At 40.7% G+C, this 25,631-nt stretch overlaps 1 pseudogene; it reads left to right on the plus strand.

The window, feature by feature from the left end:
* Positions 1 to 6,890: 6,890 nt before the first annotated feature.
* Positions 6,891 to 7,676, plus strand: LOC115263836 (uncharacterized; annotated as a pseudogene).
* Positions 7,677 to 25,631: the final 17,955 nt, after the last annotated feature.

Genomic DNA, 25,631 nt, shown 5'->3' on the forward strand with positions numbered 1-25,631 from the left:
TACGTTTAAAAGAAGTGCTCAAATATACGAAACAAATTCTTCATAGACACCAAACTTCTAAAATCATCTTTTCAGGTGCAAAATGATTATGATCACGAAGTCCTACCGAAAGTACACTCCTGGGACCAAGTTTCAGATGCATCTCATGCCAGAAAGCAGCCTCAGCATTGTGTTCTTGCGTTGGCCTACCATTTCAAGTTGTTAAAGATTTCAGAATTATTATAAAATATCAGAGTCATAGACGACTCGCTAAAACATTGCCCCAGGGAACACTTATTTCCGGTGCAAAAACAGGTTCAAATATGGACTTCCGGTTTGACAATTACTCTTACATGAAGTACAACTCTTCCCATCGATCATAGTGAAAACTGCTTATTTTTATATTTTACAGATCCTGAGTATCAGACGATTAAAAAAAAGAAGTTTGTCCTGGGGCTTTGAGGGTTAAGCAACTTTTTTATGTACATAGGTATGCTTGTTGAGCCAAAAAAAAAGTATGAGTAATAAATAATTATAAATGATAAATTAGTCCTTCTGCGCCGCACTGCTCATGTTCAAGCAAATGCATATCTGAATTTTCTTTCTAATCTGAATTCTGAAATACACTATGGAGAATTACGACTTTATTAAGCAATTTGTATAACAAACGACACACATATTTCAGATTTCCCAACCTAATTGCCGCTGCTTATCAGCTTTATTGCATAAATTAAATCTCAATTAAAGTCATAAAACTCAGCCACCAGATCAAAACTACCGAACGGGAACAAAACGAAAAAAAAAAACACCCAAACGAACAGCTCACAATTTGGCATCTGGCAATAAAATTCCCTTCATTCCATAACTCATATTTCACTCGGCTCTGTTCCATTTCTGATTCCGAGTCACAATCGCTGCGGTCGTATAGGTTGCGTTGCGTTCGTCCGTCTGCTTTCGGCAAATGGAAAGTGAACTTTTCTCACAAGGCTGGCAGCTTGTATCAAAAGGGGCAAAGGAGCAGGCAGGCAGTTCAATGAAAATAGTGGAAAACAGTAGTTCGGATCATGTAGCCCAAGAAACAGCACTCTCAAGTGGTTTCCGACCATTCATCTCGGTGCATTTCTTCGCTTTCGGTTGTAAATTATTGAGGATAGAAATTCATTTTTGATATCTGGACAGATGACTGCTGGAAAGTGTCTGTCGGTTTCCGTGGGTTTATAGAGATATCGGATTGTGTTTACATGTTCGCCTGAATCATAGTTTTGTTCTGGTTGGATTTACTCTCTAGGTATTCTTCTGCTATGTCGTAGTGCTTCAGCATAGACAACAGACGACAGATCCTTTGCGCGTATCATGCTGAGACTGACAAGGGACGACAACGGCCAGCTCTCTAACATGTGTGCATTACGTTCATGCAACGACCTTTTCGTCTCTGTGATGCAAATTATCGGCGCCACTTCACTTTGGCCGGCGTTTGTCCATGTCTGCTTTGGGAATCTTTTAACATTTTTCTACCGACATAATAATTTATGAGCCATGGCTGTCACCGAAAGAGTTCACATATAGCCTGCATCTAAAGATTAATCTACAGGCACGGAAAACCGTGAGATTTTACGTAACTAACATGGGTAATGGGTAAATGCTTGCGTGTAAAATGCAAATAAATCTCTGGCAAATAACTGGAAGGCATTTAGCATAATGGAGACTACCCGTTTAATGCTATGGTTTCGAATGAAATTGATCAATTTCCACATATTTTGACGTTCAATTTTTGGATCGAATTCAACAATCACTCCCGCACACTCTCAGCATATGCGCAGAATCTCGAAGCCGCGTTGCCAGACGAGGGCGAGCTCGATGAGGCCCCTCTAGAGGACTGCTGGAGTACAGTGAAAGCAGCCATCAACGACGCAGCTGAGAGCACCATCGGGTACGTGGAACGGAATCGACGGAACGAATGGTTCGACGAAGAGTGCAGAACGGTTTTGGAGGAGAAGAACGCAGCGAGGGCGGTAATGCTGCAGCAAGGGACTCGACAGAACGTGGAACGTTACAAACAGAAGCGGAAACAGCAGACCCGCCTCTTTCGGGAGAAAAAGCGCCGCCTGGAAGAATCGGAGAGTGAAGAAATGGAACTGCTGTGCCGTTGCCAAGAAATCCCAAGAAACGATCTTCGGCGGTGTGCAGGAGAACGGTGTGTGGCGGTGAAGGATGAACCACGAGCTCGCTGCACTTTACGGTGAACCCAGCATCCAGAAGGTGGCCAAAGCCGGAAGGATACGGTGGGCAGGGCATGTTGCAAGAATGTCGGACAACAACCCTGCAAAGCTGGTGTTTGCAGCTGATCCGGTTGACACAAGCAGGCGTGGAGCGCAAAGAGCACGACGGGCGGACCAGGTGGAGCGTGACTTGGCGAGCATCGGGCGCAACCGAGGATGGAGAGCGGCAGCCACAAACCGAGTATTGTGGCGGACTATTGTTGATTATGTCTTGTCTTAATGATGTTGAACAAATAAATGTATGTATGTCCCACACTCTCTTCCTTTTGATGATGATCCAAATCAGGTGGATTTCATTCGTATTGTTTGGATCCAAACCAACGAGAAGTTCGTCTTACAGTTGTCGGATATAGTGCAGTTTGCAAAATGTCCTGGACTAAATGACGAATCGGCAACTTTCGTTTGGAATAGGATCAAATCGGCAATTGATGTGTCCTCAGCGTTTTATCACTAACAGCGTCCTATGAGTCATAGAAGAGTATACGGGCGTTCCGCACAAGCACGACTCCTGAGTCGAGGACAGAAGCGACAAAAAAAACCGTCAAAGCCAGATGGAAAGTCCTCCGGGCGGCCATACGTATTTCGGTTGGGCACCAGAAAGAGAATCAGCTATGAGAAAGTACTGTGTTGAGCAAATCGATTGTCAGAAGGTCATCCAGGAAGTCAAGGACAAGTCATGGTCTATCTTCATGAATGAGATCAACGACCAGCAGTCCTCATAAGAGCAGTGGAAACGACTGAACGCGGCTTAGAATAGGACTACTAATCCCAATGCAAGGTGTCAGGTGACCCGTGCCGAGAGAGATCGAGGTGGCGAAAAAGATGCTAACGGAACCTGTGGGGTACATGGACATCTACCGCTGCAGTGCCCACAAGGCTATGCGGTTATTAAACTCGAATGCCTTCAGTTATGCCCAAAAGCTGGACCTCAGCCAGGCGTCCAGAAAAGCTGGAAAGGTAAGGCCTGAAAAGGCTAGGCCGTCCTGAATTGAAAGGAACAGGCGGTTCGCGACCATTGTTAAGCCCTCAGCAATCACGAAGTAGGCTAGGGCGAGGGCGTCCATTGAGCCATAGTGGAGCTGAAGAAAAAGAAAAATAAACCACTGGGTTTGCAGGAGTGGAGGGACACCAAGGCGTAGGAGGGTAGGTGTTAAGCGCGTCATTTAAGGGGCCGTTCATAAATGACGTAGCTTAATTTTCGACACCCTCTCCCCCTAAAATGCTACGCCATTTATGGACCACCCTTTAGACCGAACAGTCTAAGTACTCGGACGTCGTGAAGGCGGTGCGGAGCGACGTCAAGCTTGTGGACCTGGGACCCGACGTACGCAGTATTAGACGTTCTCGTACGGGTGAAGTGATCATCGAGCTTAAACGCGACAAGAACCGCAAGGGTGCCACGTACAAAAATCTGGTGGAAGAGGTTCTTGGTGAGGGTGTCGAGGTAAGGGCTCTTACAGCAGAGACGACTCTGACAGTAAAGAACCAAAATAAGATCACTGACGCGAAAGAGCTCGTCACGGCACTGCGGCACCAGTTCGAGGTGCAGGTAGCCACCGCAGCCTTGGTACAGCTACCTGTAGCGGGTGCGAACAAGTCCGTTAAACTAGGGAAGCTCAAGATGGGTTGGTCAGTATGCCAACTGACCATGCACGACTCACCGGAGCTTTGCTTCAAATGTCAGGAATCAGGACACAAGTCATGGGACAGGATCAAGCTGTGCAGGCGATGCGGCGCCGAAGGCTATAAGGCAGCACGAGTCCACCCATGTGTTTGATTTGTTCTGGGAAATCCACGAACATCAAGCACCCAACGGGAAGTCCAAGGTGCGCGGCCTTCTGAAGAGCCGTAGATGGCAAATCAGAATGCAGATAACGCCACTGAACCTGAACCACTGTGACGCAGCTCAGTAACTGTTTTGTCAGGCAGTTTCTGAGTGGAGGACGGATATCGCCATCATATCGGACCCATACCGAGTACCCGCCGGCAATAGAAATTGGGTCGCGGATGGGTCTGAGAAAATGGCGGCAATATGGACGACGGGTAAATACTTCGTCCATGAGTTGGTTTCTACTGCATACGATGGCTTCGTGGTCGCCAAAGTAAACGGGGGCATCTTCTGTAGCTGATATGCGCCTCCGCGGTGGTAGATCGAGCTGTTTACGCAGATGCTGAACTGTAAGATGACTGTGTTGACAGGGCGAAGGCCGGTTGTAATAGCAGGTGACTTCAATGCCTGGGCCGTGGAGTGAGGAAGTTGTTTTACGAACAAGCGGGGTCAGATTCTGCTAGAGGCACTGGCTACGATAGATGTCGACCTGGCTAATGTCGGTACCAAAAGTACCCTTAGTCGGAATGGAGCGGAGTCGATTATCGACTTTACTTTTCGTAGTCCTGGCCCAACAAGAAGTTCGAACTGGAGAGTAGACGATAGCCACACTCACAGCTATCACCTGGTGGTTCGCTACAGCAACAGCAGGCAGCGGGTAGAGGAAGAGGCGGCTATGGTAAGGCCAAGCCCTTGTGGGTGAAGTACATCATACTTCAACAACAAGGTATTCAGCGAGACGCTCCGTCGTGAGCGAAAACTATTCGGATTAGTCGGTGCTGGTAGCGGTGTTCTCGCGTACCGTCGTGTGGGGCTTCTTTTGACTCATGGGCCTACTTTGGACGTATTAGTTATCAGCATTTTTGAAACAAAACGCTTATTCAAATTTATATTATATCTATGAGGTTTTTATTATACACTATTTTCCTCGTTATTGTGCATTGTCATTTTATGAAAAAAAAAAAACAATTAAATACTACATACTTCTTATCAAAATAGTAACATACTTCGAGACTCGTGTAGTGGCGGATTATGGCACCAGAAAAATCTATTTGTTCCACACCATTCCCATTGCTCATATATTCCGGCGGGTAACATTTGATGTAAATATTCAAAATTTGAGTGCGGGAAAGTAGGATAATAATTGTGAAGTTAACGTAAATATTTAACTGTTATATCAGATCTATACGCCTGGGTTGACCGTGAAGTGAAACGCATCGCGCATGAATGGCAAAAATGGATGCCAAAGTATGGTGGGTGGCAACCTCCACTGAGCTCCTATGGCGCTGTCCATAAACTACGTAGACTCATTTTGGGCAATCTCAGACCCCCCCTCCCCCTCCGTAGACTTTTGTTCATACACAATTTTCGGAATTTGTATGGAGCGTAGACTTTGACCAGACCCCCCCGTCCCCCCTAAGAGTCTACGTAGTTTATGGACAGGCCCTATTGAGTATGGGCGGATATGAAGGTACGATGGAGCTACGACATCGGCGAGAGGAGATCCCCGATCGTGCGAAAAGGGAGTGGAATTTAATTGAGATCTAGCTACGAAGGAAGAAAGATCGAAGCGAGATAACTGACCCATCGTCCTACGATTATGTCGCCGATAAATTTTGCTCCGTTCACTATCGCGAGTGTAAGTGGACCATCAGGGAGATTCTCCAAGCCAGCCATCTCGACGGTTCGATCGGCAAGTGCCCTGAATCGTGCTGGTCATCGGTCGACGCAGATTTGCCATTGCTAGTCTACAAGCGTCTGGCCACCCGAGCACGGTCTCCACGTGCCCCCTCAAGCCCGCTGTTCGCAGAGATCGTTGTTGCCCTGTAAAAGCAGACCGGCTCGAGTAATCAAGCGTCCGGCCACGAGAGCCGGGTTTTTCGGGTCATAGTAACCCTTATCTCGTGTGGGTCCAAAACCTGCCGGTTGACTGCAGGCCTCTCAAACCAGTTGTCCAGCGCCCGGCCCTCCCGGGCCTGTTTCCTCAAGACGAAGTTGGCACACCACGTGGGTCAGAAACCACGGCCTTTCTTTGGTCGCGATCGACGCTAACCTGGCCAGCCACCGCCGCTGTTGACCCGCCGTTGTCCATCACCCACGTCGTCCGCTGCCTAGCATCCGGCCATTGCAGGTGGGCTTCTTCGGGACGAAGCCGTCGTCGCAAGACGTGGGTCAGAAAGTAGAAACCCTGCCACCGCCGTGGGTGGTTCCGCCGTTGTACTCCACCCACGCAGACAGTTGCCCAGCGGCTGGCCATTGCGGGTCGGTCTCTTCGGGACGAAGCCGTCGCACCTCGTGGGTCAGAAACCCCCGGCCGATCCTCTGCAGCTACCCACGAGCCCACCGGTTCAGCTACCGCCGTGTTTGCCCCGCCGCGGTTCACTGCCCACGCCTCCACGATTACATCCTGGAATCCACCCAACAGCACCAATACACTGTTTGACCGTAAGTACCTTGTGAAAAGTTAGGTTCCCACCTCCAAAAGCTCCCCCTTTATCCGTTCGCTCTGAGACCTCTGAGACCAATCCCAAAAGAGGCCGTGAGTGCACACCCCGGAGGCTAACGCCGGTTTAGACCAGCAGCCTGGGGTTTTAGGCCGGTCTCCCTCTGAAACCGAGCCGAGAGGTACCGGGGCCGAAAGAAAAGGTCTAATAGTTGATAAAAAATATCTAAAAATTTATTATCTTTCATATTATAGCACCGATGGCAGTCATTTTTGATAATTTAGTTTATTTCACTATAAAATGTACGCGCCCGTCAATATCTTATCGTCTATATAATATTTACCTTTTCTAGGTTAACAAATGGTGCGAAACTACCGAAAAGCAGATCGTTCTCGCCAGTACACCATATTTTCCGGAGACGAAAGCCAGGGATTCCTCGAAAAAGTAAGAGCCGGAAAGATGCTCCACACAGAGGTCGCCAAAGAACTGAACTGCAGCCGGCAAACGATTTACAACAAACTGCGCGATTCGCATCAACTCCTGGCTACCAAAAAAATTTACGGACGCGGATGAAGCTTCGTTTTCGGACTATCTCTGCGCGTTGTCCGAGTGGGGCTTCCCCGTCGGAATAGACGATCTTCGAGAAGTTGTGCGGATCTATCTGGCGAAGCAGGTTTCAACTTTCGTGAATAACAAACCATCTCGGGTAGCACGATTCCTTCGTGACTATCAAGAGCTGAGCAAACGATTAGCACAAAACAGAAAGTTGAGCCGAGCAGGAGTTACCCGTGATACTGTTGAGGAGTATATGGCCAACTTGAAGGATTCCCTCAAGGAAGTTCCCGCCTCCAACATCTTTAATTATGATGAGACGAATCTATCAGATGACCCGGGAAAGAAGCTCGCCATATGTAAACGCGGCTTGAAATATTTTGAAAACGTGAGGAATTTCAGCAAATCTGCAACCTCCGTAATGTTTTGTGGTAGTGCTACCGGACAGCTGTTGCCACCATATGTGGTGTTCAAGGCTCTTGGACACAAAATGGCCCCCCATTAACACGCTACAATCGTAGTGCTTCCGGTTGGTTTCACGAAAAGATTTTTGAAGATTGGTTCAAAACGCTTTTCTTGCCAGCAACCAAACTATTTGTCTGGACCAGTGAAGAGAATTGTCAGACAAAAGAGGCACAAAACAAGCAACAAAGAAGGTGTGACGATTACTCTTTATCCCTACTGGTAACAGATAATGACATGATCTCGAATTTTTTTGTTGCAGACAAAACGGAAGCTGAATATGTTGCGCACTTTTCAACTCGTGAATAATCAATTATTGCTAACCCAAAGTCGAAACTGTTTGATGATAGAGCTTCACCAGAGTTGCAGTGTTTACCGACTCGAAGTTACCGTTCGAAAATCGCAATGCAAGGCTTAAAAATCTCTAAACTCGTGGTGTACGATGTTAATCCCATTATTTTCAAGTTGGGTCAAACTTATGTCGCATGGGTTTGTTTGTCGCAGCAAATACAGGTTGCGACATTGTCATTATTGTTGCGCGATGGTTGAATTTTGATTCACTGGTCTGGACCATAGCTCCCAACCTTCGTTTCGCGACCCCCTAACGCTTCGACTGTATTGTTTTACGAAAAGCGCTGGAACCGTGGATCTGGACCAATTGCACTGATTGGAGACAACCTGTTCTCTCATTTGAATCCAACGGTTATGGAGATATGCCGAATCATCTGCCTGTCGCTCAATGCCACACATCTAACCCAACCGTTGCGTACTTCGGGCCAATGAAGCGTGAGTGGCGAAAGATTCTGGGACGCTGGCGTGTCTCTCGGGAAGGTTAAAAAATGCAACAATACCTAAATACAGACTGGGAAGCCTTATAAGTGATCTTCTAGCAGTACTGGCTCCGAAAACCCAGCGTATCCTAGTTTCGGGCTTCATGAAGTACGGTATTGTTCCTTGGAACCCACATGAGCTCCTTAGCCAGTTACCTGCCGTCGATTTGATTGGAGATTCATTCAAGGAATTTTTGAAAGCGCATCGCGATGATGTCGTTGGGTCTACAACCGGGCATCCGTCGAAAAAGAAATTGAAGGTATCATCAGGATAAAGCATTTCGCCCGACGAAGTTTGTAAAAAAGATCCGAAACCAACTTCTACAACGCCAGCTAAACGCGCAAGGAAATCCAAAGAAGTTTCAGCTGACGATAAACCTTGCAAAGATGCAGAAAGAAAATCGAAAATGCCGGCCAAACGAGGACGGAAACCGAAAATGGCTGCACTGCAAGGGCGTAGCCAAGGGGGGGCCGTGGCCCCCCCCCTGACCGATCAACTATATTCTAACTTAACTGAAAAACTTAGATGATCAGAGCTGTTTTTGACTAGTAAAAATAAAATTCTCCTGCATCCTCGTATTTTTTTAATGTATGCAGGAATTCCTTCGGAAATTCTTGGAGGAATACCTTCGAAAATTCCTGAGGGTATTCCTTCGGAAATACCTGGAGGAATTCCTTTAGAAATTCCTGAAGGAATTCCATCCAAAATTCCTGAAGGAATTCCATCCAAAATTCCTGGAGGAATCCCTTTGCAAATTCCTGAAAGAATGCCATCGGAAATTCCTGAAGGAATTCCTTCAGAAATTCCTGGAGCAATTCTTTCGGAAATTCCTTGGGCAGTTCCTTGGGAAAATCTTGGATGAATACCTTCGGAGATTAGTGGAGGAATTCTTTCAGAAATCCATAGAGAAATTCGTGAGGAAATCCTTAGGTGAATTCCTTACGAAATTCCTGGACAAAATAATTCCAAACTTCCTGGAGGGATGCTTTTGGAAATTCCTGGAGGAATTCCTTCGGAAATTGCTGGACGAATGTCATTGAAAATTCCTGGAGGAATTCCTTCCGAAAGTCCTGGAGGAATTCCTTCGGAAAGTCGTAGAGGATTTTTTTTTTGGAAATACTTTTTGGATTTTTTTTTGGAAATTCTTGCAGGAATTCCTAGCGGAATTCCTGGAGGAATTCCTTCGGAAATTCCAGGAGGATTTCCATTGGAAATTCCTGGAGGAATTCTTTCAGCAATTTCGGAAGGAATTCCTTCGGAAATTGCTGGACGAATTCCTTTGGAATTCCAGGAGGAATTCCTGGAGGAATTCTTTCGGAAATTCCGGGAGAAATCCCTTCGGAAATTGCTGGGCGAATTTCATTGGAAATTCCAAGAGGAATTCCTTCGGAAATTCCTGCAATAATTCCTTCGGCAATTACTTGATGAATTCCTTCGGAAATTGCTGGACCAATTCTTTTGGAAATTCCTGGAGGAATTCCTTCGGAAATTCCCGGAGGAATTCCTTCAGAAATTCCTGGAGGATTTTTTTCGGAAATTCTTTTTAGATTTTTTTTTTGAAATTTCTGGAGATTCCCGGAGGAATTCATTCGGAAATTTCAGGAGAAATTCCGGAAATTTCTGAAGGAATTCCATCGGAAATTGCTGGAGGAATTCCTTTGGAAATTCCTTGGGGAGTTCCCTCGAAAAGTCTTGCATGAATACCTCCGGAAATTTCTGGAGGAATTCTTTCAGAAATCTATAGAGAAATTCCTGAGAAAATCCTTGAATGAATTCCTTAGGACATTCCTGGAAAAAAATCATTCCAAATTCCTTAGAGGAATGCTTTTTTATGATTCCTGGAGGAATTCCTTCGGAAACTACTGGACGAATTCCTTTGGAAATTGGAGGAATTGCTTCGGAAATTGCTGGAATAATTTCTTTGGAAATTACTGGAAGATTTCCTTCGGAAATTCCTGGAGGTATTCCTTCGGAAATTCCTGGAGAATTTTTTTCGGAAAGTCTTTTTGGATTTTATTTTTGGAAATTCCAAGAGGAATTCCCTCGAAAATTCTTGGAGGAATTTCTTTACAAATTCCGTTAGGAATTCCTTCAAAAAATCCTGGAGGAATTCTTTCGGAAATTCCGGGAGGAATTCCTTCGGAAATTGCTGGACGAATTCGTTTGAAGATTCATGGAAATTCCTGTGGGAATTCTTTCGGAATTTCTTCGGTAATTCCTGGAGAAATCCCTCCGGAATCTCTTGGATGCATTCCTTCTGAAATTCGTGGAGCAATTATTTCGGAAATTCCTGGAGGGATTGCTTCAGAGATTCTTCGAGAAATTTCTTAAAAATTCCCGGAGGAATTCCATTGGAAATTCCTGGAGGAATTCATTTGGAAATTCCTTCGGAAATTCCTGGAGAAACTCTTTTGGAAATTCCTAAAGGATTTTTTTTGGAAATTCCAGGAAGAATTCCTTCAGAAATTCCAGCAGAAATTCTGTCGGAAATTCCTGGAGAAATTCCTTTGGAAATTTCCAAAGGAATTTCTCCATGAATTTCCGATGTAATTCCACCAGGAATTTTGCGAAAGAAATTCCTTCAGGATTTTCCGAATGAATTCCCCCATGTATTTCCGAGAGAATTCCTCCAGGAATTTCCGTGGCAATTCCTCCAGGAATTTCGGAGGAAAATCCTCCAGGAACTTCCGGAGAAATCCCTCCAGAAAATTTCGGAAAAATTCTTCCACAAATTTCTGGAGGAATTACTCTAGGAATTTCCGGAGGAACTCCTCCAGGAATTTCCAAAGGAATTCTTCCAGGAATTTTCAAAGGATTTCCTCCTGAAATTTCCGAAGGAATTCCTTCATGAATGTCCGAAGAAATCCCTTCATGAATTTCCGAAGGAATTCCTCCAGAAATTTTCCGACGGGATTCCTCTACGAATTTACGAAGAAATTCTTCTATGAATTTTCAAAGGAATTCCTCTTGGAATTTTTAAAGGATGTCCTCCTGGAATTTCCGAAGGAATTCCTCCATGAATGTCCGAAGGAATTCCTCTATGAATTTCCGAATGAATTCCTTCAGAAATTTTGCGAAGGAATTTCTAAAGAATTTTCCGAAGGAATACTTACATGAATTTTCAAAGGAATTCCTCCAGAAATTTTCCGACGGAATCCCTCCACGAATTTCCGAAGAAATTCCTTGAGGAATTCCCGGAGGAATTCCTCCAGGAAATACCGAAGGAATTCCTCCATGAATTTCCGAAGGAATTCCTCCAGGAATTTTGCGAAGGAAATCCTAAAGCATTTTCCGAAGGAGTTCCTCCATGAATTTCCGAAGGAATTGCTCCAGAAATTTTCCGAAAGAATTCATTCACGAATTTCTGAAGAAATTCCTCCACGAATTTTCAAAGGAATTCCTTCAGGAATTTCCTGAGAAATTCCTCCATGAATTTCGGGATGAATAACTTCAGAAATTTCCGGAGAAGATCCTCCAGGAATTTCCGAAGGAGATCCTCCAGGAATTTTCAAAGAAATTCCTTCTGCAATTTGCGAAGGAATTCCTCCTGGAATTTCCGAAGGAATTCCTTCATAAATTTTCGAAGGCATTCCTTCAGGAATTTCCGAAGGAAATCTTCCAGCAATTTCCGAAGGAATTCCTCCTGGAATTTCCGAGGGAATTCCTGCAGTAATTTCCGGTGGAATTCCTCCAGGGATTTTCAAAGGAATTTCACCTGGAATTTTCAAAGGACTTCCTGCCGGAATTTCCGAAGGAATTCTTTCGTGAATGTCTGAAAGAACTCCACCAGGAATTTTCGAAAGAATTTCTCCAAGAATTCCTTCACGAATTTCCGAAGGAGTTCCTCCATAAATTTCAGAAGGAATTTCTCCAGGACTTTTGTGAAGGAATCGCTCAAGGATTTTCCGAAGAAATTCCTCCAGGAATTCCCGAAGGAAATCCTTCACGAATTCTCGAAGGAATTCCTCCAAGAATTTCCGAGGGAATTCCTCTGGGATTTACCCGAAGAATTCCTCCATGAGTTTCCGGAGGAGCTTGTCCAGGAATTTCCGTAGGAATTCCTCAAGGAATTTTCAAAGGAATTTCTCCTGGAATTTTCAAAGGATTTTCTCCTGAATTTCCGAAGGAATTCCTCTACGAATTTCCAAAGAAATCCCTCCCGGAATTTCCAAAGAAATTTCTTATGGATTTGCTTTGAAATACCTCCAAAAATTTCCGAATGAATTCCTCCAAAAATTGTTGACGGTTGTCCTCAAAAAATTTCCTTAGGATTTTCTCACATAATCCCTAAACGTGTTTCTGATAATCCTTCCTTGAAGAAGTTTCTCAAGTTTTCATAGGAGTTTCGCAGTACATTTTTGAAGGAATTTCTTGAGGAATTTCCGAAGAAACTTCTCAAGGATCTTTCGCTGGAATTCCTTGAGGAATTTTGTAAAGATTTATAAAAAAAACGAAAAAAAAATCCTCAACGAACTTATCAAACAATTTCTCACAAAATTTCCAAAGGTATTCCATAAGACATTTCAGACATATGTCAAAAAAAATTCCAAACGAACTCCTTTAACAATTTCCGAATTTTCCTTATCAAGGCATTTTTAAAGGAACTCTTCAAAGAATTTCCGAATGAGTCCCTCTAGGAAATAAAAAATCACAAAAAGCATTTCATCAGGAATTTTCGAAATACTTTTACAAGGAAGTTTTGAAAGATTTTTAAAGAAACTCCTTAAGGAATTTCAGAAGGGATATCTCAAGAGACTTTTAGTGATTTTTTTTCAATATTTTCGAAAGAATTGCTTCAGGAATTTGGGAAGGAATTCTCACAGAAATTTCCGCATGAATTCCTTTAAGAATTTTTGAAGGCATTCCTCAAGGAATTTTCGGAAGAATTCCTCACGAAAACTCCGAAGGAGTTCCTCAAGGAATATTCTAAATCTATTTCAAAGAAATTCCTCAAGGAATTCCCGAAGAATCTTCTAAAGGGAATCGTAGAAGAACTCTCGAAGGAATGTCTTATGGAATTTCTCAAGGAGCTTTAGAAATGAAGGAATTCCTCATGAAATTTATGAAGAATTTGTCAAGGAATTTCAGGTGGAATTCCTCATGGATTTTCGAAATAAATTCCTGAAATTATTTTTAATTGATTCCTTTAAAAATTTCCGAATGCATTCCTCTAGCAACTTCCAAAGATATTCCTCCAGGAATTTCCGAAGGAATTCCTTTAGAAATTTTCAAAGAATTTTTTCCCGTAATTCCGAAGGAATTCATTAAAGGATTTTTCGAAGAAATTTCTCTAAAAATTTCTTAGGGTATTCCTCAAGGAAAGGAATCTTAGTTTGATTGGAGTTTTTGAAAGAATTCCCGGAGACTTTCTTAAAGTATTTTCTGGAGCTTCTCAAACGGATTTCTGGTGGAATTAAGAATAATATTTGTAAAGAATTACTGGGGAAATTCTCAAAGGAACGCATGGTGAAATTCGTAATAAAACTTCTGGAGGAATTATTGAAGAAATTTCTGAAAGTATTCCCAACGGAATTACTGCAAGTTTTCCGAAGGTGATTTCTTCTGGAATATCTACATTAAAATAACCTGGAAAAATTTCTGGAGAAACTGCTGGATAAATTCAAATTCATGATGGCATTTGTTAAGAAATTCCTGGAGCAATATCTTGAGGAATTGAGGATTATAATCATATACATATACGGGGATGAACCAGCCTCGGGCTGAATTTCCCCATAATAAAAAAAGTCAATAATAATAATCATATACATATGATTCTTCCATTGAACCATTCCTGTTAATCACCCATATTTCATACTTCACTTTTATTTTTTTTTAAATGATGAAGTATTTGAACTCCTTGTTACTGCAAAGTGGTTTTCAGTTTAAGGGTGCTCGCCCCCCTCTGGCCGAAAAGCTGGCTACGCCCTTGCTGCACTGTAGAGAAACGTTCACACTATAGATAGTAGAGTAAACATAGATCCACGGACACCGCTGACTAAAATGTTTCAAGCGTGTATATAGTAATTTTCAAGAGTTCGACGGTTGAATATGACGTCATGCGCTCCATTGATGTTGTCGAAATCGTGACGTCATGCTCGTTTGGATACAGATTTTGACAGTTCGTTTGGATAGGTACAATGGATTCATCAACACGGATCTATGTTTACTCTACTATCTATAGTTCACACGATAATTCAGTTTTTTTTGTTGCTTAACTGAAGTTAAATTAAAATTGTATCCGAAACGCTTTATAAAACCCAGCATATTGGTTGCTTTATGGACTGTACTATCACCAGGCCCGGATTAAGGATTGTGGGGGCCCGGGCCCATGCGCGTAACTATAGCAAATTTGGCCCCTCAGCTCTAATGTTGTGCTCGCTTGTTATGCACTACAGCCAGCGTGCATGACATTGGAGCTGAGGGGCCAAATACGCTGTAGTTTCGCGCATGCCCGGGCCAGAGCGTATGTGAAGGCCCCTCTGAGGTACAAATGCGATAAGCAAAAAAGTTTTTCTTTCTTTTTGACCAGTACTGGAGCAAAAATAAATAAAGAAAGTTGATGTGTAGCAAGCATAAACGGTTTTGTGGCGGCCCGGGGCCCTGCCGGCCTATCACATAACTTTTCATAAATGCTAAAACGCAAATAAGGGGCTGTCCATAAACCACGTGGTCATTTTTTTGGGACTTTTCAACCCACCCCCCCCCCCGCGTGGTCATTAGTCCATACAAATTTTTTTATTTGTCCATACAAAATGGTCATTGGCCGAACCCCCCCTTTATGACCACGTGGTTTATGGACAGCCCCAAGTGCGCGATTGCATCAAATCACCTCTGCGTCTTCAGAGCACTTAATAAGCATAGTTCGAAGAACTGTGCTGAAAACACCAACTTGTGTTGCAATCGCGTTTTCTTATACAGGTTTTAGTTCTTATGAAAACTAAGGGCCTATTTCTTCACCTCGGCTTAACCGGTAAGCCAGGCTTTCCCAGACAGTAAAACCTGGTTGCATAGTCCAGCAATGAATGTAATGCGCAATGCTGGCTTATACATTATGTCGAAATTGATCATACCTGTTGTGTCCCTCCCTTGCAATGAGGATCCAACAGCGTATTTTCCATATTGCGTACACCAATGCAACGGGCATTCCCCCGTCGCCATTTGTATGACGGTCGGTCAGTGTGCGCAGTAGCAGAATTTCCACCGAATCGCGTCACCACCAACATATTGCCGGTCGGCCGACGCATAGGTAACGACCGCGGCCGCGTCTGGAAAACATCACCCTTACACTTGGCTCCACCTCCCAACCAATTCGATTTAGTCTACCGCGTTCTTCAACCAATGGAACAGGGTCATAAAACGCTCTGGTGGATTCTATTTTCACTTGTTCGTGTTTCATCGCCGACCGACGACGCAAACGACCGCAACGGCGCACAGTCACGTTGCCTCAGGGGACTTTTCTCGACTGAAACATCTGTTTGCAATGGAAATTGTCCAATTTGTTTGATTTGTTGTTGGACTGGCGGCGGCGGCGGTTGGCCTGTCGCCGACTGGGATTGCACTGCGTCAGGACCTCCACAGAGGGCGTACATTGTATGACGGCATCAGTAGGCCACGAACAGACAGGCAGAAAAAAAACGGGACAAAGGTTACTTTGATTCTCAATTTTCGTGTAAATATTTTCCCGGACAGTTTTACGACGGAAATATTTCATGTTTTGCTGTCTGGATGAAACAACCCTTGGAGTGCAACCGATGTTGATGTCAACTGAATGAAGGACAAGGATCGCTTTGTAATCTGATGCTCCTTCCGAAGGTACAGGGTTTTCCTTGTTTGGTTGACATGAGCAGTGGCGTAGCTAGGAATTTGGGGGCCCGGTGCGGAAACAAATTGGGAGGCCCCCATGAAAATTACATAATATGTACATATTTTACAATGATAAATCTATACATTTAACTGTCAAATAATCTCACTGTTATATTTTGTACAAAACTTTGAAAAAATCTCGCTTTTTGTACTCAGTATTCTAGTGATGCTGGCAGTGATGGCCAACGGAAGGTTGAAAATTATCTATCTTATCTTATTTTCTGTTTTCCTTTATGATTTTTTTCGGGAGCGCGAGATTTTTTTTATAGGAATTATGCTGAAAATTTAACAATTTATTTAGAATTTATTTAGAAATTGCACCAAATAATCATTTATAAACGCTTTCAAAGATTGCTTTACCTTTTTCTTTAAGAAATTTTTCTTGAAGAATAATTTGTATTCAAGAAACTTTTAAGTTGTAAATGCAAGGATATCATTCAGTATTCCTCTAAAAGCACTCCTTCAGGAATGATATTATTATAATAAGCCTTATTAATGAGACTTTCAGTCCCTTGGCTGGTTCACCTCAGACATGCAGGAATGTTTTCAAAATACTACAGAGTAATTCAAACGAATCTTGCAAAGGCTTTATCGAGTATTTCTCGAAATATTAGTTCAAGAATCTATCAATTATATTCTGAGGATTCATCTAGAAGATCATCTAAAAAATTCTTTCAAAATTCCAGAAAAAAAAAATACTACAAAAAATCATCAATGATTCATTTAGAACCAGATGTTCTTCCAAGAAATTACATCGGGATTCCCTCAGAGGAAGAGAAGCCCTTCTAGGGTTTCTTCAAACATTCTTCCGTTTCTTTCAGAGAATCCTCTTAATATTCCTTTGGTGATTTTCCATAGATTCTTCAAGTATTTCTCAATTCTTCCCTCAAATAACTCTTTCAGATATTTCTCCAATAATTAAACTTGGAATTTCCTCAAGCATTCGAAAGTGATGATCATCACTTATCTTGGTGTCCTTTTAAAGATTTCTTAAGAATTACTTCCTAAGATTACTTCAGAAATCCCACCGAAAATTCCCTTTTCCAAAAAAAAAATCTTCAAGGATTCTTCAAGAAGTTTCCCTAAGGTTTTACTAAGAGATTCATCATAGGATTTCTTCATTAATTAAACAAAACCTCCAAGGATTCCTACTGAAGAAATTGAATTAATTAAATTAAATTTATAGATGGACTTCTGTAGGAATTCTTTCGAAAAATCCTTCTGGACTTCCTCTAACGAATTTTTCAATATCCATCAACTCTAGGAGTTTTCTCAAGAATTCCTTCAGGAAGTTTTACTAGTATTCCTCTGGGCACTTAAAAAAACTTATTTCTCCAGAATTTATGATTAGTTCCTCCAGAATTATTACGTTATTTTTTATATAATCCGTGCTCACTTCTAACAAATATACAAAAATAAGAAACAGAACAAAAACGCTTCATTCCATTGTTTTGAGTGGGATAAAAATGGCAGCGTAAATGGCTAAATAGTAAAGAAACAGATATCCTATCTTATCAAAACAAATAGCTTCTCCAGAAGTCTCTCCAAGGATTTAGGAAATGTTCTAAGGTTATTCAAAATTATAAAGGATTTCCTTTAAAGCAGCCTTTAGAAATTGCTCCCAAAATTCCTTCAGGATTTTTTCCAGAGATTTCTTTAGTAATTCTCTTGCGATTTGCCCGAAGATTCGTTCAGATTTTATTCAAGTATTCTCTTAGAGTTTCTTCAATTGATTTCGTTCATTCATTCCTAAACTGATTTTTCCAGGTATTTTACAAATAATTTTGTACAAGAAATCTTTTGGGGTCTTTTTATGCAAGGATTTCTTCATGTATTTATTTAATTACTACTGCAAGGGTTTTCCGGAGATTCTTACACAAATTCCCCCAAGAAATTCCATAGGAATACCTCCAGGGGATGCATTGAGTGTTTTTGCTAGATTTTTTTTAAGAAATTCCTCTAATAAGCCTATTCAAGGATTTATAAATTCCTCCAATGAATACTAAAAAAAAAAAAGAATTCTTTCAATTCTCACAGAAATTCCTCCTAGAAATTCTATAGAAATTTCTTCATATATTTTTAGGAAATTGTTGTGATCTCTTCTGGTAATCATCTTAATTTTTTGGAAATTCTTTTGGTAATTCTCTTGAGATTTTTCTCGGTCGTTCCGTTGTAAATTCGTGGATTTATTTTCAATTTGCAATCTCATAGAACATCAAAAGTAATAACAGACGGAATTTAATAAAGAATTATCAGAAGAAATTTACAGAGGAATTACCAAAGTTGCCACTTAAATTTACAAACGAATCGACTAATTAATTTTCAAAGTACCTGTATGTGTCTCTGACAGGTTTTGGGCCGCTGAATCCGAATCCGGGCTCAGATTTGTTTCAGGACGCCACAATTTTGAGCTATACCGTGATTTCGGGTGAAATTGATCGACGTGAGGTCAATTTTTATTTGTCAAAAATAAAGCTTTGAACCTAAAATAATTTGTTGAAAATGACCATCATCTGGCTGTTGGGTAATTGAATGATTAGTTTACATGTTTTACAGCCAATTAGTCATGTACAGTCGAACCTCCATGAGTCGATGTTCCTTGACTCGATATCAACTCATAGAGGTAAATTTTTACATACTGAAAAATAATTTCTGGGTTACTATGATGGTCCCCCCAAAAAGCTACTCAAAGGATTTTTGTTCCACTACTCGATATTTCCTTGAGTCGATGGTCCCTTCAATATCGACTCATGGAGGTTTTACTGTATTTCTGTATTAAATTTGATATTTTCCGAAACTGCGTCTTTGGCGAATTTCAAAGACACTTTCAAACTTTTGTTACCGTAGCTGTATCGCACATGGAATAAATATTCGAATAAATGTTTATAGCTGCCAAGTGTTCGCTAAACCCGATTTCGTCATCAAAAGTTCTATAAATATTGATATTTATGCATAAAATTGTACTTTTGCTAAAGTAATGACTTGTTTAGTATGAAAATAGCATACTATTAGGCGTTTTCTTTAGATTTATTAAACTTTAAATTTGAATAATAAAGAATTTATTAAACTATAATAATAGTTTTACAAAGCTTTTCGCATTCTGGGGTGGTTAATTCAGATGAAAAACTTATTTTCGGCACTTACAAAGGCATTACAGTGACTGATCAATTTCACCCCGAAACTAAAATTTCTGATTTTTTATTTTAAATATTATTTATTACAATGAAATGATTTGCAGTAAAAGTTTCAACCTCGTTGACTGATGAAACCCGTGGTCGTACATGTTTTAAAGCATTGAGTTTGACCATATCGACCACTATTCAATAATTAGAAGCCAAAAATTGTGAAAAGTGATCAATTTCACCCGAAATCACGGTGCCTCAATTTATAGAGCAAAATATGCGATTTTGGGCTTTTTTGACTGCAAGCCGTTAAGCATGGAAATATTTTTTTAAGCAATTAAAAGGTAAAATGGTCAATTGACATCTAAATTTACGACTCACGCAAAATATTTCATTTTATCAAATCAAATTTGAAAGATTTAAGCATTTTATGTTAATATGTAAACTTGCATGCAATTTTTGGAGGGTGGTTTGTATCGTTCCTAACATAACCGCGGCCCAAAATCTGTCAGAGACACAATAGTTTGCTCTTGAGACAGACCAAAAGTTAATTTTTGTTACGCTGTGCTATTGAAAGAATTACAATGGTAATTGTCAGGTATATGAGCAAAGGGACTGCTGGTAGAACTTTTAGAGAAATTGCTGAATCCCGTAATAAATTTCCAAACCCAAAGAATTTCAAAAAGTTCTGTCAAAGATATTTTCAAAAATAATAACCTAATTCAACTTTGAATATTATTGCCGAGAAATTCCAAAAGAGTTATGCCGAAAAAGTTTTCAAAAACATTTGTAGATAAAATTCCAAGAATACTTTCCAAGGAACTTTCGGATCAAATCCAATCAAAGCATTTCCCAAGAATTTGCCAAAAAAAAAACCGCCAAAAGATATTTGAAAGTTTTTTTCAGGTAACTCACAGAAAACTCGCCGAATAAATTATCAAGAAAAATGCCAAATGAATTACCCAATCAATTCCCGTTGGGATTGGCATAGATGTTTCAAGAAAAGTGTTAAAATTATTCCGAAAGTTATTACCAGAGATTTTCTCAAACGAATTTAAAAAAAAAAAGTCAGTGAAAAGTTGCAGACGGAATTCCCAACAAAATTTTCGTAGAAATAGAAATCTAAAGAAGTTCGTAGAAACAAAAATCAGAAGCCATTTTTGTAGCATTTCTGAGAATTAGTTGAAGAAGTTTCCAAAGGAAATGCCTAACAAATAATCAAATATATCGTCAAAGGAAATTTTCAGAGCAATAGCCGAATGGATTCTCAAATTAATGTTTAAAGATATTCCTTAACGAATCTGTACACGGGTTTCCGAATTAATTACTGAAAAAGATAAAAAAAAAAATCCGAAGAAATACTTCGAAAATTGTAATAAATGATGTAAAAATTCTCACAGCAATTGCTCCAAGAGATTCTACTGGAATTACTCAATGAATCCTTTAGGAATTCTTTCAAGGTTTTTATCAGCTTTTTTCTATTGATACCTTTAACGGTTTCTTTAGCGATTATACCAGTTTCGTCCGGATTTCTTTCACGAAACTTGTAACGAAATGTTTCTAACGATTTCATCAATATTTTTTTCTCAAGTGCGGAGCTCCAAGAATTCTTTCTTGGATATCTTCTACGATTCATCTGGGAAATACTTCAAGGACTTCTTTACAAATTCCTTGAAGATTTTCTGCGAAAGTTGCAACATTTTTGGATTTTCTTCAGTATTATGTAATCCCAAGAACTCTATAAAGAGTTATTTAAATATATCCACAAACGATTCCCACATGTTCTCTTCAGCATTTTTTCAGAGGAATACTTTGGAGTTCCTTCAAGATTTTTTAGAAACTTCTTCAAGGGTTTTTTTGCACTGCCTCATACGATTTTTCTTGGAAGTCCTTTCAAGGATTTCTTAAGAATTTATTCAAGCATTTCTTTAGTAATCATACCTTCAGGGATTTCCTCATAAATTCCTCTAATAATTTGTGTAGAAAATCATTCAAAGATTCCTTAGGCAATGTTTTTAAGTCTTTTTTCACAATTCGTTCAAGAATCTTTTAAGAAATTCCAGTAAAAATTTAATCTTTTCAACAAGGATTTTGTTTTTCAAGTTACGTATAAAGATTCGTTCATGGATTTCTTGAAGTTTTTCTTCAGATAACCCTACAAGGATGGACACATCCATCCCTAAAGAATTCCTGCACAAATTTCCTCAGGGGGTCTTACAGAAATTCACCGAAGGCCTCCTGCGGAAATTCTTTTGAAGATTGTTTTTTTTTTTTTATTTGCACCAAAGAATTTGGAATTCTTTGGGGTTTCCGTCATTGATTTCTTGAGAAATTATCTAGGCATTTCATAATTAGTTCTTCCAAAAATCCCTTTGCTTACAGATTTTTTTCAGGAATCCTTGTAATTACTCATAGTACTCCTAGTACTTGTAGTACTACTTCATAGTACTGTAGTAATCCTTCCAGAACATCATCAAATATACCTCCAAAATCAACCCAATGATTCTTTCCTAATACATCTTAGAATTCATCTAAGCGATTCTTAAAGATTTTTTTTTAGAAATTTCTACAAAAAATCCTACAGACATTTCTACAAGAGTTCCTTCGGGAATACATTCAAATTCCTTTGGAAGATCTCCCAAGGATCCATTCGGGTATGGCTTAAAAAATCTCAAAAAATCATCAAATATATTTTCCATGAGGAACTACTGCAAGATTCCTTCTTGAAGAAATCTCTAAAATCATTCTTGGAGAAATTCCTTGAGGTCCATCTGAAGAATTTCTTGAAGAGTTTCATGATATAATCCTTGAATGGCTTTATAAACGGTTCCAAAATGGTATTTCTGAACGACTGCTTGAAGAAATTCTTACAAAAAAATCTCAAAGGAATTCCTGAAGGATTTCTTGATAATTGTTTGAAGAAATTCTTGAAGAAATGTCAGGAGTAGTTCCTGAAGCAATCATTGTAAGTATTCGTAAACCAATGCTTAGAAAGTTTTCTTAAGCAATCCCTGAAAAAAGTTCTGAAATAAATCATAGAGGAATTTTTGTAGAAGTCTTTGAAGTAACTGCCTGATAAATCAAAAAATATATTCTTGCCCGAAGGAATTCCCACAGAAACCTTTCAAGAACGTAACATGCGTTCAGTTCTTAATTTTGATAAATGGGGCCCCTGAATTTTAGCTGCTATCTTATGCTAAATCAACACCTATGCTTGGTTCTGTGGTTAGGATATCAGGGACATTTTCATAATGCTCATGAATTATACTTCCATATCGGTACTGAATATCGTAAAATTCAATTTTGATTTCGAACACATTTTTTATTGTATTTTGGGACTCCTGCAGGTCCAAAGAGTAATCATCAAATTAATATAAACAAAACTAACGAAACTACATGAATAAAGTGTGTACATTTATAATTGTTAATAATAGAACATCAAAATAGCCATCTGTGTTCCCCATTCCAAAATCTCTTGATAATCACGAAGAGGCCCCTACATACCTACCAGCAGATCGGTAAGTATTTAACTTATACTTATATGTAGGAATCTTTCGCTAATCACAGAACTTTATTCAAACTGGGCCCCCGAATTCAGGGGGCCTCCAAATCAGGGAAGGTTTATAACACTAGACCTGCCCTGATTTGGAGGCCCCCTAGATTCGGGGGCCCGGTGCGGACCGCACCCTCCGCCCCCCCCCTTGCTACGCCACTGGACATGAGGATGATGAGTTTTCATTTGTTATTCAATGTACGCTTGGTGGATCCTGCATGAGTTACGGTATAAAAGAGGTTGTAAACTGGAACACTTGAACAATGTAATTAACTTCAATATTCTATCATGCACGCTAACTCATACCAGTAAATTATAGTATCAAAGGATCAACGGATCATGAAAACACTACATCGTACCGTTTTGAAAGTTTTTTGTGAATGTATCATAATAACGAAAATATAAGGGTCGCTCTACGGGTGGACTCATACAGTGGTCATGTGCATAAAATGTGCACTACAGATTTTTTCTTGCGGTTAACCCACATTCGTTTAAAGGAACCATAGCCACTCATATTATAGGTTAGTCGTGTGAGTCCGGTTATTAGGCAAGAGATGATTTGATGATCCTTTTGTGGGGAGAGCTCAGTCCAGAGTTAATTGTAGGCTTGATATTGTAATTATGGGGTGTCATTCCACACTTCATCGATCCTTAAAGTTTATTGTCAACCATCTCTTAATATCGTTTTAGCGGATGGTTTCTTTAAAGCGTGCAGCATAATAAGCAGAACCAACAAGATGGTTAGCAGTCATGTTACCAGAAAAACCGCAGTGTGAGGGGATCCATACGTAAGCTGTGTTCGGCGGAGCATAGTGCAGCGTGTCCTAAATCCACGGATTTGTGAGGTTTGCGATTGCAAAGCGGAGGTGGGTCTTTTTCTGAGCACGAGTTAAGAACCCAAACAAATCTGTATGGGTTCGACACATAATCAGGTTAGCAACTTGTCAATAAAAATTGAAATCGTTATGGTTTGGCAGAGTAATGCGAAAAAATGTGTTTCTCGGTGTTTTGATAGAATTTTTGGACCTTTTGAAATAAGAATTTGTAGTAACAGGAAGAAGAAGAATCTCATAACCTCTTGTTGTCGGAGAACTGTTATTCCATAGTAGTTCGCGAGGTGCACTCGAATAAACAATAAACTACTAGTGCTTCTTGCAGAAAGGGACATTGTTAAAACCTCGACAGTGGGGCAAAAGTTCGCAGTAGCTGTGGGGCAAAAGTTCACACTAGATTTCTGAGTCTAGTACATCAATGTAATTACAGAATCTTTGAAGCAATGGTAATTTCGTAAAGAAACTATTATACACTGTGGTGCATAATTGATCGGACAAACGCCGATTTTCATACAAAATGGCCAAGTTTAAGATGCTGTAACTATGGTTTGCTTTGTTGGATTGAGCTCAATTTTTGACACGGAACTACAAATATGCTGAATTTTGTGTATGCAAAGTATAAAATGTTTTCGTTCACAGGTCTGGGCGTGGCAAGGCGTTGAAAATATTGCAAAAGTAATCGGACAGCGGTACCCCGTTGATTTACACGCGTGCCGCTGTCCGATCACTTTTGCAATTTTGACGTAGGACTACGTCTCTCTTTTCTATACCGGGTGTCATTCTAAATTTTCAGAAATCGGCCGCGTTACGTTTGAAGTGGAGATTTTGAGCGTTAATAACTCAGCCATTTCTCGTAGAATTTTCAAAATTTTGGCTCCATTCGATTGGAAATCTTTACACCAATTATGTCCAATATTAACATTTGCTGATTTTCAATAACAAAATATTGAAAAATTGGAAAAAGTGAACCCATGTTCATTCCAGCCAATCACGATCGAGCACATTTTGGATGCTCCCGTCGAATATAAAAGCTACTGCTTCTTCGCATCTTCCCTCATTTGTCTTTGTCGTCTCGAGGTGAACGCATCGAACGAGAGCTGCCGACTTTATTCGTTTGCGTTTTCGCTCATTCTTCTTTGACGGCCGTGTCGGCTCGGTGGCGGTGGTTTTCGGCAAGGGTGCTGTTGCACATTCACCTTCTAACGCGGCAGACCAAGGAAGTGTTTCAACATTGGATTGATCGACGGTGGTGGCAGAGGCAGCAGCAAAATCCGGAATCGCACCCACGGCAGCAAGCGGCGGGCCAATTTTCGACGGCTTCCAGCGAACAGCACGGAGAAATCCAACACGCATTGCGTGGCATAATGAATTGATTTCAATTTCTTCCTAATACCGTCCATAATTCAAATGGTTCTTTGCAGGACCATCGAAAATGCTTCCTAGTGAGTTAATTCGATAAATTTCCTCCATCGACCGAGAAAGTGTAGTGAAACCAAATAGGTAGGGAAAGATTGAATTCTTGGTGGTGGTTCAGCAACAGTGAAGGCGATCACTAATCTCATTCACGGCAGCAAGCGGCGGGCCAATTTTCGACGGCGTTCAGCATTCAGCACGGGGAAATCTAACACGCATTGCGTGGCATGATAAATTCATGTCAATTTTCTGTCTAAAATCGTCCAATATTCAAACGGTTCTTTTCAGGACCATAGAAAATTATTCCTCAAGAGTTGTGAATCAGATAATTATTTCATTCCATCGCTCGGTAGAAGTATGGTGCAACCGAAAAGTGAAAAATTGTATGCTTGGTGGCCCCGCAACAATAATGATGCCGGCCACTAATGATTCCACCAGGAATTTAGCAACGTTTTATCATATCCAGACCATT

Source organism: Aedes albopictus, chromosome 1, assembly GCF_035046485.1.
Source record: "Aedes albopictus strain Foshan chromosome 1, AalbF5, whole genome shotgun sequence".
Taxonomy (NCBI): domain Eukaryota; kingdom Metazoa; phylum Arthropoda; class Insecta; order Diptera; family Culicidae; genus Aedes; species Aedes albopictus.